We start from the raw sequence: 12070 nt of genomic DNA on the forward strand, positions 1-12070 counted from the left end.
TTAGCTGAACTTCTTGGAACTATCATTTTGTGTATGTCATTAATTTTGGTAAATTCTCATCTAGAAAATTCTCAGTATTTCTTTAAACATTTCCTATGTTTGGTTCTCTGTCTGTCCTTTTTTCTCTTTATATTTTAGTTTGAGCAATTTTTATACTGACTCATCTTCAAGTTCACTGTTTCTTTCCTCAGCTGTACTGAGTCTACTGATGAACCCGTTGAAGCCATTCTTTGTGACTCTGCTTTTCATATCTAGCAGTCCTTTTTTTATATTTTCTATCTCTGCTGAATTACTGATCTGATCTGCTATGCTGTTCACCTTTCCTCTAGAGCTTTCACTGTACTGATGAGATTCATTTTAAATTCTTTATTAGATATTTCCAACATCTGTATCATATCTGAACCTGATTCTGTTTGTTGCTTTGTCTCTTGAGAGTGGATTGTTTTTATTTGTGTTTTTGTATGCCTCATAATTTTTTGTTGAGATATGGATCTGGCCATCTTGTGGAGGACAGTAGAATCTGAGGTAAAAAAAAAAAAAATGCTTAGGGCTGGAAATAGACACATCTCTCCTGCTAGGCTTAGTGTGGTGTGTGTCTGTGTCTGTGTGTTGGGAGTGGTGAGGTCACTATTGTTAGGAGTTTAACTGGATTTTGGAGTTGTTGCTATGATCACTCTCAGTATAAGATAGGCTTCAAATCATCTAGTATTACTTTCTATGTAGCATGTGAGCTGGTTTGCCAGAGGGCTTTTCTTCAGTGTCAGCTCCACACTCAATTTTAAGTCTTCCCTTTGTGCTGTGCCTCAAAAAGTTCTCTCTGCAAGTTCTGGCCCCTTTTCAAGTAGTAGACCACTGTTACTTGTTACTCAATGCTTGTTAGCCTGGGGAAGGGGTGACATTTTCTCTTGTTTTGTTTATGTCTTAATCTTAGTCAGGTGCTGTGTTCCTGAGTCTTGGGGGTAGGTTTTTCTTGGTGATTCTACCCCACTCCTAGCTGTAGGTCTGGGCTCAGCAAATATTTCCATCCTTCTTTCCAGTGTAAAAGGTTTTGTTTTGTTCCATTCCCTCAGGATCAGTGAGTTTTTATCAGTGCCCTAAGAGCATCAGGTTTGATCTCCCTCCCTCCAATGGTTTAAACCTTTTATCTCATAGAAGACATAGGGGAGAATGACCTATGCTTCCCTCCAGTGCCATTGCCGTTCCAGGCCTGCAACTTAAGGGACACATTTTTAGGATCGTTGCTGATCTTTTATGTGAGCATCTGATTCTTTGCAGATAAACCTGTGATGGGTGCAAGTTCTCCTGTGTTTGCGTCCAGGGGTTCATTTTCTTTTGCCAACCCAAAGTTGGCCTTTAGCAATTCATTAAAATATTAAGTTGAATTCTTACCTGTAACAGAGAGTATCTATCCCAGGAAAGCAAGTTCTCGTGTCCTAACTCGTCTTAGATGTGCTTTTCTTAGATTCCAGATGAGTTGGTAATCATCAGTTCTCTGCTGGTTTCAAGAAAAGTTATGAATATTCAGATTGTTAGGCATTTCTACCACTGCTGCTGCTGTTATTGTTTTAAGTGCAGGAGCAGTGCTCTTTATATCATTCTACCTCCTGAGCAGAAAGTGAAAGTCCCAGAATACACAATATGTAGCTGGGCATGTGAGCAGTTGGAATCAAGGCTCCATTTCCTGGTATCTCCTATGGCTAGAACTTCCAACAAATATTCCTAAAGTGGGAGGGAACATGCTCTTCTCCATCCTGTTCCTTGTTCTGCTTACTCAAATGCAGGCATGAGATCTAGAGCTGATACAACCATCTTGTACCACGAAGTGAATTTAGGAAAAGAGGACACACATCCGGTAGTACAGCAATATAGTGGGTTGGCCAAAAAGTTCGTTCAGATTTTTCGTAACAGCGTATGGAAACCCGAACGAACTTTTTGGCCAACCCAATAGAAGAACCATTATACAAGCACTGGGTTACCTTTACGAATATTCACCTGAGAGAGAAAAACCAAATAAAATAACTTCTAACTTGTTTAATTTACTGGATATTCTCTTTCATTGCTAAAACCAATTCTAACTTATACATTTTATAAGCATTCACAGCAGTGATGAATAGCTGACATCAAGATGAGGCAAGTTTTCAGGTACAAGTCTGCTGGTGCAGTAGAATTTTCTCCCTCTCCATCCCCCAACCTTTAGCACCCAGCACCTAGCTCAGGTGCTCACACATCACTGGTGCTCAATAAATATTCAGTAGTGAAAAATGCAGGCATACCAACTGACTGTGATTTCTTCAGACTATAAATCTGCCTGCCTATATTTGTTATACTCTTTTATATAATCATGATTTATAAGCACCTCTTCACCTGCACCACTGAATCCCACCTTCAATCTTCAGTCAGAGATACATAATTAACAGAATGAATGATTTTTCTTTCCTTTTGGTTTTTCCTCTCTTAGGGATGTAAGGAGAGCTGAAAAGGCAAGAACATGTCTATAGGGGAGAGGAAAAAGAGAATCAGGGAACTGAAAAAAACTCATAACTGAAAAAATGGCCTCTGATAACTAAGAGGTGGCTCCAGGTCATCTCCTGGGATAACTCTTTAACTCGTTGGTTCTGTTTGAATGTTGGGCCATAAAAGTTTCCTTGGAAGAAATAGTTCCTTTTCTTTCCCAGAAAGCTACTATCTTCCAGTTATTTATATATCCCATGCCAAAGAGGAAAACAGTAAGACAGTTCTGCAATCTGTCACTGGACCACAGAGCAAATGCTTGAAGCTCCTACCATGTAGCCAAATGTGGCCTGAGAACACTGGTGCCATCCTGGGTAAACTCTAAGTTCCTCACAACCAGAATCTATGCCATCTGTTTAAATTTCAAATACCGTACCATAAAGAACATAATATGTAAGATATTTCTTACATCTGCTGTTACTGCAAATATACCAGAAACTAACTACTTGAGGGATTTCACTGGAGTTGAAGAAAACTGTACTGAGAAAAACATCTCTCATGTAAGAAGCAAAGAAAAGGCATGTTTCTCTTGTCTGTGTATTATTACAATTTGTCTGCCCTCCTCAGTACATCAGCACTAATGATGCTGAAGTCCATGAAAGATAATTGCCTTGAGTCATTCTCTAGCCACAGAGAAGGTAAGATTAATAAAGAACGTATGTTATAATTTTGCAACCAATTTATGTAATGGAACTCATAATAAATAACCACATTAACACAAGGATTCATCAAAGCCAATTTACACATCAATTTGTTCACTGTGTTAAACCAACCATTTGTAAGAATAAGTTAGTTTCCTTTTGTGTCCCCTTTTCTCTCTTTTAAAGTAAAAATTATTGTTAGATATGGTAATTTTTTGCTTTTATAGAAGCAGCATTGATAGTGATATATATTGATTTCTCAGCTGTTGCTACATGATATATGATTTTTACAGCATGTTGCTTCTGTCTGGACTAAGAGGAAATTATTGTTTTAAAAATATAAAACCATTATTGATAGTCTGTTCTTCTCTCAGTAACTTGTCACCTCAGGTGAACATAGTTCACCACAAGAGAGGCTGCGGATTTCCACAGACTGTCAGTTATTTACAGAAAAGGGGACTAGTGCAGTCTAGTAAATGAAATTCACAAATTATCTCCAAGCATCTTATTAAAACCATTTTCAAGTTACCCTATTTCCAAGCTTTAGCTAACATCATTACCTATTCCTTTTTTTTTTTAACTGAAGTGTAGTTGGTTTACAATATTAATTTAGTTTCAGGTATACAGCGATTCCGTTTTTTTGCAGATTATATTCCATTATAGGTTATTATAAGATATTGGGTATAATTCCCTGTGCTATACAGGAAATCCTTGTTGCTTATCTATTTTATGTATGGTAGTTTGTATCTGTTATTCAAACACCCTAATTTGTCCCTCTTCCCCTCCCTCTCCTCTTTAGTAACCATAAGTTTGTTTTCTATGTCTGGGTCAGTTTCTGTTTTGTATATAGATTCATTTGTATTATTTGTAAGATTCTACATATAAGTGATATCATACAGTATTTGTCTTTCTCTAACTTACTTCACTAAGCCTACTATTCTCTAGGTCCATCCACATTGCTACTAATGGCTGAATAATATATATATATATATATATATATATATATATATATATATATATATATATACCACATCTTCTTAAGCCAGTTGTCTGTTGATGGGCACTTTGGGTTACTTTCATGTCTTAGCTATTGTAAATAATGCTGCTATGAACATTGGGGTGCATGTATCTTTTTGAATTAGTGTTTTTGTATTTTCTGGATATACACCTGGGAGTGGAATTACTGGATCATACGGTGATTCTTTTTAGTTTTTTAAGGAACCTCCATACTGTTTTCTTCAGTGGCTGCACCAATTTACATTCCCACCAACAGTGTAGGAGGGTTCCCTTTTGCCCACATCCTCCCCAACATTTGTTTTTGGTAGACTTTTTGGTGATAGCCATTCTGATAGATGTGAGGTGATGCCTCATTGTGGTTTTGATTTACATTCTGTAATAATTAGCAATGTTGAGCATCTTTTCATGTGCCTGTTGGCCATCTGTATGTCTTCTTTGGAAGAATGTCTGTTCAACTCTTCTGCCTGTTTTTTGATTGGATTTTTTTTTCTTTTTTTATTATGTCATATGAGCAATTTGTGTATTTTGGATATTAACCACTTGTCAGTCACATCATTTGCAAATATTTTCTCCCATTCCATAGGTTGTCTTTTTGTTTTGTTGATGGTTTCCTTTGCTGTGGAAAGCTTTTAAGTTTAATTAGGTCTCATTTGTTTTTATTTGCTTTTGTTTCACCTTTCCCTTTTTTTATCTACCTACTACCACTAGGATAAGATGCCTCTCGCTCGTGTGTATTCTAAAAAATGCTACCATTACCCAGTCATTAACAAATCTCTGTAGAAAAAAAAAAAAAATGGATCGTATACTGACACTGAAAAATTAAGGTCAAAATTGTTGCTAATGTATGTAACAAACTTCTACAAGAAAAAGACCAAGGTCATAAATGGTTGGTGGTTTGTTCCCATTGTGGTAGGCTGAATATTGCCCCCCTTAAGATATCCATATGAATATGTTGCCTTACATGAAAAAGGGAACTGGCAGATGTCATTACATTAAGGCTCTTGAGATAGGGAGACTATCCTGGATTATTCACATGGATCCAATGTAATCACAAGGGTCTTCATGAGAAGGAGTCAGGAGGGTCAGAGTTTTAAAAAAATGTAGGTATGATAATAGAAGGAGAGGTAGGAATGATGCAGGCTCATGAGCCAAAACAACAGATTTTCCTCCAGAGGCTCCAGAAAGAATGGAGTCCTTCCAACAACTTGATTCTAGCCCCTTGAGACGGATTTTGGACTTCTGCCTTCCAGAAGTCCAAAATTTGTGTTGTTTTAAGCCACTAAATGTTTTGTAATTTGTTACAGTAGCAGTAAGACACAGGTGTATCTGTGAAGCCAGAATAAGCACTTATGAAATTTTCCTTATAGAACACAGAGACATCTCTTTAAGAAGAGTGACAAAAATAGAAATATCAGAGACATTTAAATCAGTGGAAAATTAATTGAAAATGCAAAGACGACTTTGCATGACCAAGAGGTCATATCAGTTTTTCTTTAGTATAATTCATGCTCTTTACTAGACAAAAACTTGCAAGAACAGACATATAACACAAAAGAATCTCCATCCGCAAAAGGAACCATATTTATACCATTCCTGTTTTATGCCTTTGAACAAGGACCATGTATCTTTGTTCAGATGTACAAAATATTCCTGATGTCAGTCCGTCAGGTAGAGACTTATGGAGGGGTATAAATGATACTTGGGATCGAAGTCCCTACTTAAAGAACATATTTGATGAGTTTTCTGGGAATTGATAACTTCATTGTAAAGATGGCAGCCATATTAAGGGTAACATACGTTTGAACTCTCTTTCCTTCTACCCCTTGTTTTTCAACCTTGGAAATTTATTTATACCAGGAGTGTAATGTCTAAATATTCAATAAGTCATCTCTGAATGACTGCTTTGGGAACATGCTTTCCTAAGAAATAAAATGCTAGTCTTTGAGAAACTGAATGCAATAAATTGTACTCTGATTTGCAACCTGAATATGCCTTATAATGTCAAGTTTTGCCTGTTGCTTATCACTCTGGCTCTCACAGTATGAACTACAATTTACTTCTTGTCTTCTTTGCTAAGATTTTCATGTATGTTAGTCTTATTTCCCTCCTTAAAGATGCAGACCATATGTTCTTTAGTCCTTAGGAAGCACTCTATAAATGTATGATCAGTTAAAAATAGACTCTGTTTCATTTAAACCATAGTTATGCATAGTTAGCTGTGCTTTTGTTTAGGATAGGTCAGTCATCATTCTTTTGGCCTAATGATGTTGAGGTTAAGTGGCTGAAATGAGTAGCATCTTCGGGATTAAGTTTCATAAGATTCTTTTTCTTCTGGATTTATATTAATTATTTTGACTTTTATCTCTCAAGAAAAGGATTTTACTGTATTAAGCAATAATGAATTCTAAAAATAAGTCTTATTCTCCCTTGAAAGGGAGTGGGTGTGTATTGTTCTTCTTAATCCTTATTTCAGTATTATTATGACATGAAGCTGACACGTTGACTTCTAACACAATGGCTTCTGACCTCGAGTCATGGACTCCAGAAGATCTGTGAAAGGGTTGCATGCAAGTTTTGTAGATGCCCCGGGTGCCTGCAGGTTTGAGGGTATGAACAGAAGCTATGGCTGCTGCCACAGAGTCCACAAGCCTCCCTTGCTTCTTGCTCCAGCCAGAATTGCACAGGTCACTTCATAATCCATGAGCCCTCATGCCACATACCAGTTACCTTGGTTAAGTTTGGTTGTGAGCTATATGCTTAATGAGGTTGTAAAGTATATATGATGTGATAGTCTCAGAATGTGTCCAGATAATGAAAAGGCCATATCTATGTATCCACGTGGTTACATTTAAGAATTTCAAAATTATTCCTTAATCTCTCTTCAGACCTTTAAATATGAGATTTCTTCCCATTTCATAGAAATTCTCCAATGAACAATAGCTACAGTCCCTGGGGTTGTTGTTTGGAGACACAGCAAGAATATAAGCTATCTATTTCACTGACCATGAATAAATAGGTACGTAAATAAATAATAAAAACAGGAACAAAAGCTGCATGGTTCTGTGTCGGCAGCAATAACAGTGGCTTCGGTGTGGCAGAAGCAGCAGCAGCTCTGTGGCCTACAATGCAATGTGGACGTGGGGTATATTTCTGTAGGCTCAGGCCAAAGACTGTTTCCTTCGCCCTCCAAATATTCTGTGCACTACTTACACCCGTTAGCTTCCATGGTCTGCCATGAAGAACCCTGAATAACACACCATTTAATCCAGGAAAAAAAAAAAGCTTACACATCACAAAGAAAAGCAGGACAACAAAAGAATTAAACTTTTTTTGACAGTTGATTTTCTTCTGAACACAGTCATTAATTCTGACAGCAGGAATAGAGATACTTCCTGAGCAAGGTGTAAAGCTGAATTCTTGTAATACTGAGCAGTGGTGACATGCAAATGAGAATAACCCTTCAGAGCATCTCACCTCCTTTTTGTTAACTTTGCTCCAAACCTGTTTCAAAACTTCAGTAAAATAAGTTGTTTTTGTTGTTGTTGTTGTTGTTTCTTTTTTTTAAGTTACAGAAATTCTTAATCTTTTGGGAGACAATGAGGTCACAGAAAATCTAAAATATTTTTATTGACCGACTTTTAAGAAAAATGTTTATGGGGGAATATAATAGATTTTGTTAAGATAATAATGAAGCATGAAGAAGAGAAAAGGTTACCTTAAGTCCCTTCTGTCTCAAGCCCATTTAGAACAACAAAACAACATATTTCCCACAGGTATTCCTTTATCCCCTCAGGACTGACTTATGCTTTGCCCAAATTCCCTTTCTCTGCCTCTTTGCCCCAGCACTACTCAGATCCCTCTGCACCGTACAGGATGGCCATCTACCTCTGCGATAGTCTTTGTCAGACTCAGTAACTAAGGCCACCCTCAAGTAGTTTGATTCTCACTGCCAACTAACCACGGCTTCACTGCTGCTTCCTCCTTCACACCATCCCCGAAGATAATGCCAGGTGTGTGTCCAGGCCTTGTCCCCCACAGTACCCACTTTAACCTTCTTCCAGTGTCAGTCCGAACTCATTGCTGCTAATCTGAAAGCCATCTCGCAGCTGTCTACCCCTCCGTTCATGCCCTGTGATTCTTCCCATTATTCTTCCTCTTGGGTCACTGGAGCTCTGAAACATACAAGCTCTTCTTGATTTCCAGCAGCCCCTACATCAGTCCAAATCAACACATTAACCAGTGTTCTTTTCATGCAAGTGCAGATTCAAAACAAATTCCCTAGTTGCTCCCTCTGACCAGACGGCTGCTCCTAGGACTTTTCTTTCTAGATATTCTAAAGCCACTACCTAATTATATGTGAACTCCCAATCCAAGTGTCAGGCTATTCTTCCCAAACTCCCCACATTCAGTGACACTAATGTTTGATCAGTGCACTAAGTTGTGTATTTTGAGGGGATGGAAGCAGGAACACACACACAAAATAATCCAGACCTCAAGTCCCTGGCATGCATCTCTACAAAGGGAAATTTTTTCATGTGCCTGTGACCTGCTTTCTTTAACCCTGTGCTATCATACATGTTTAAATGTTGACTATCCTATTTAGAACAATTCCCCTCTCATCTGTCAACTCGCACTCATTCTGCCTCAGGTCAGCATAGATGAGTAGAAACTGTACAATTTGGAATCAGGCAGACATAAGATCAAATTCCGGCTGTTCTTCCTATAAAATGTGTGATATTGAACCAATAATTTAATGTTGTATCTTAGTTTTCTCAAATGTAAAAGCAGAAGTGACATGTCATGATTTAGCTGACATTTTGATGAGAATTAAAATTTAAATGAGATAATGAACATATTACTTTCCATATTGCCATTATGCTCACATAAATAACTTATTATTTTTCTGTATTAATAAGAAATCAGATTTACTCTCCTAGAGCTGGTATATTTCACCTAGGTAATAGACGCTTGGGAACATAGGTGAATCATGATGAAAAACAGATAAAACACACCTCCTGCTCAGTGCATCAATGAGCAGGAAAAGTCAAGTTAGCAAATTCTTCCACTTTCAGGTTACATATTTCCAAAATCCAAATTAATTAGGTTTATTTTAAATATGGGCAAACAGGATGCCTAGGGTACAAGAAATGAACCACTTAAAACCAATAAATACTACAGTGGTATTTATTAGAACAAAAATTTCCAAGAATTAGCAGAATCTTCTACTTTCTTAGACACACTTAAACCTATGTGGCATATATCTTCTGGGAAGATCTCTGTTTATCATACCGGTTGATTTCCTGCTGTATTATTTTGTTTTCTCAATTATTTTAATCTAGTCCCTAAGTAAAACTAGATTGTTTCTTTCTCCTCTATAATTATTAGGATACAGAAGTTTACTCTATCATTTCACCTCCCACTTCCAATCCTTTTCCTCAAAGCAGTGTATGTCAAAAACCACTCTCTGCCTTAGTATCTGGAAGCCTCATGTCACAGTAGAAAAATACCCACTGTCTGTTGCCGCTGTTGGGTGTAAATAAACCTGATGTATTTTGGAAACTACCTGTCCAAAGCCACTGTAGTTTGACTAATGGATCTGAACAGTGATATCAATCTTATTCTCTTCTTTGAAGATGCTCACTGACAAAACAGTGGTTCCTTTTTCTGGGTAACCCATGTAGTAAAATGCAGTCATCTAAAAGCAACTTGACATGGATACAACATTCTTTTTTCAGCTTTGGGCATCCCACGATCTAGAATGGATAAATTCATAAATTTGGAGTGTCAATATTTTTTTAAAATTATTTCTAATATATACAATGAAATGATCAAACCACTTACTGACCCACATGTGATTCACCTGTCTGGCCTAGAGAAGTGCATCAAAACTCCCTCCAGAGCTGCCAGCACCAGAAAAGCTTTCCTCTCTCTGCTTATTCTCCATCATTTGCTGGGCCCTACGGGATCCACCAGGCCACCCCCAGGGATTTATTCCATGACTGTGGTGGCTTGTTCTAGCTTATGAGTTTAATTTGTAAAAATATTTTGTTCGCTTGAATGTTGTGCTCCATAAGTGTTTTACATGCTTCAAATCTATACCAATCATCATAGCCCAGGAACAGAATGCATACTTGTTTTTCCTGGCCTGACCCAATGTTTTTTTAAAATCAAATTAGTTACCAATATATAATAAACAGATGATTGTACGTTTAAGAAAAATTTTGATAATTCTTACTACTTTTTAAAAAATCGGAACGTTGCCCCATGTAAAGAGCATATGTTCTCCATTTCCTGAGTCTTTATGATCCTATTGTTTCTCTGTAAAAGAGGGTGAGTTTCAGTTGCCATTCATCACTACACTGGCATTGGTGTTTTCCTTAGAGTTCAGCAACATGTCTCTGGACAAGTGTCTCTATCTGAGGTGAAAACTGAACAGAAAGACAGGAGAAGCTAAAGAAAAATGGGCAAGGTTATTTCTTCATGGAAGTGAGAGTATATCAGATGTCTCACTCATTTGCATCATTGCCCATTCCCTACAGATATTTCAGTTTGTAATCCCAGTTCTAAACCCTTCTGGATTTAGGAACACCAGACTTGCCTTACTAATCCATCACTTTCTCCACATTGATTACAGGTGCTGCTTGAAACTCCTTCCTAACTAAATCTTTTACATCTTGTTGCAGTCTCACAAAGTATCAATTTCTACTTAAACAGCTCTTTCAGAACTTTAAATAATAAAATAATGTTTGTACTGTTAGGAAAGCAGAGGCATATTATAGAGTAGCTAATTACTCTTAAAATCATCTGCCATCTCACTAACCTTGTGCACTTGTATGAGTTGGTTTTTTTTGGTTGTAAACAATACAAAGCCGGGCTAATTTAACTAAAAGAGAATTTATTAGAAGGGTATGAGGAGGTACTATAACTACTAAGAGGACTGAAGAGAATGAGGTCTGGCAGGGCGGGGACAGTTACAGCTCAGAGGAATTGGATGACGGGGGTGAGTGACAGTTTTATCCACATGCTGCTGATGACAAGTAACATCTCTAAAAGGTTGTGATTTTTATTCTTCTATCCATGAACTCAGGACTCAAAGTTCAGATGTCCAGATGGTCTGAAGTGAATGACACTTGTCCCTAAGGGAGGTCAGTATACTACCCTGATTAACAGTTGCACCAAAACTACGAACAGTGGAGGAAAGATAATTTTGCAAAAGAAAGTCCAAATGCCTATGACCAGAAGAAAAAGAGAATGATTGCCAAAAGGATAAGAAAAGCCCACTATAGGATCTGTTCACTATAAGCTAGCAGATAACTTCTAATGTCTTTAAGTTGTGCCATGTTTTGATAAAAAGAAAAATAAGATGACCCACTTTGTGCTTTTGACACATTCTGTACTTAATTTGTATTCTCAGTTTTATATTATTCTTCATAAAAATTCCCCCAAATTGGATAAGCTTTGCAACTCGCATACCTAGATCTCTCCTGAAGGAATTAAAACATTTCATTCAAAGTGCAATTTTTCAAATCAAGGAGACATTAAGGTAGACATAAGGTAAATCCTACATGGACTCTGTATCAAACATGTTTTCTCACTCCATCATCTTTCACCTTCTCTGCCACCTTCTATCTCTCTTTTTTACTCAAGAAACAGAGGTAGAGATAAGGGGAAGAGGTCAGTACAAGGCAGAGTAGAGTCAGAAAGCAAGGAAGAAGCCATGCTGGAGACAAAGAATTTGGGAGGATAGTAGAGAAAGAAAAAGAATTTTGAAGTATATTATACGTTAAGCCTCTAGCAAATGTAGATGTTGCAGTTAAATTCATGTATTACAGTTTGCTGTGTTCCACATTTGAAACACCAGGATGGCAAGATGGTGGAGGGGTGGGGGAAGGTAGGCAGCC

The sequence above is a fragment of the Balaenoptera borealis genome (assembly GCF_965194805.1).
Source record: "Balaenoptera borealis genome assembly, chromosome: 2".
NCBI lineage: Eukaryota > Metazoa > Chordata > Mammalia > Artiodactyla > Balaenopteridae > Balaenoptera > Balaenoptera borealis.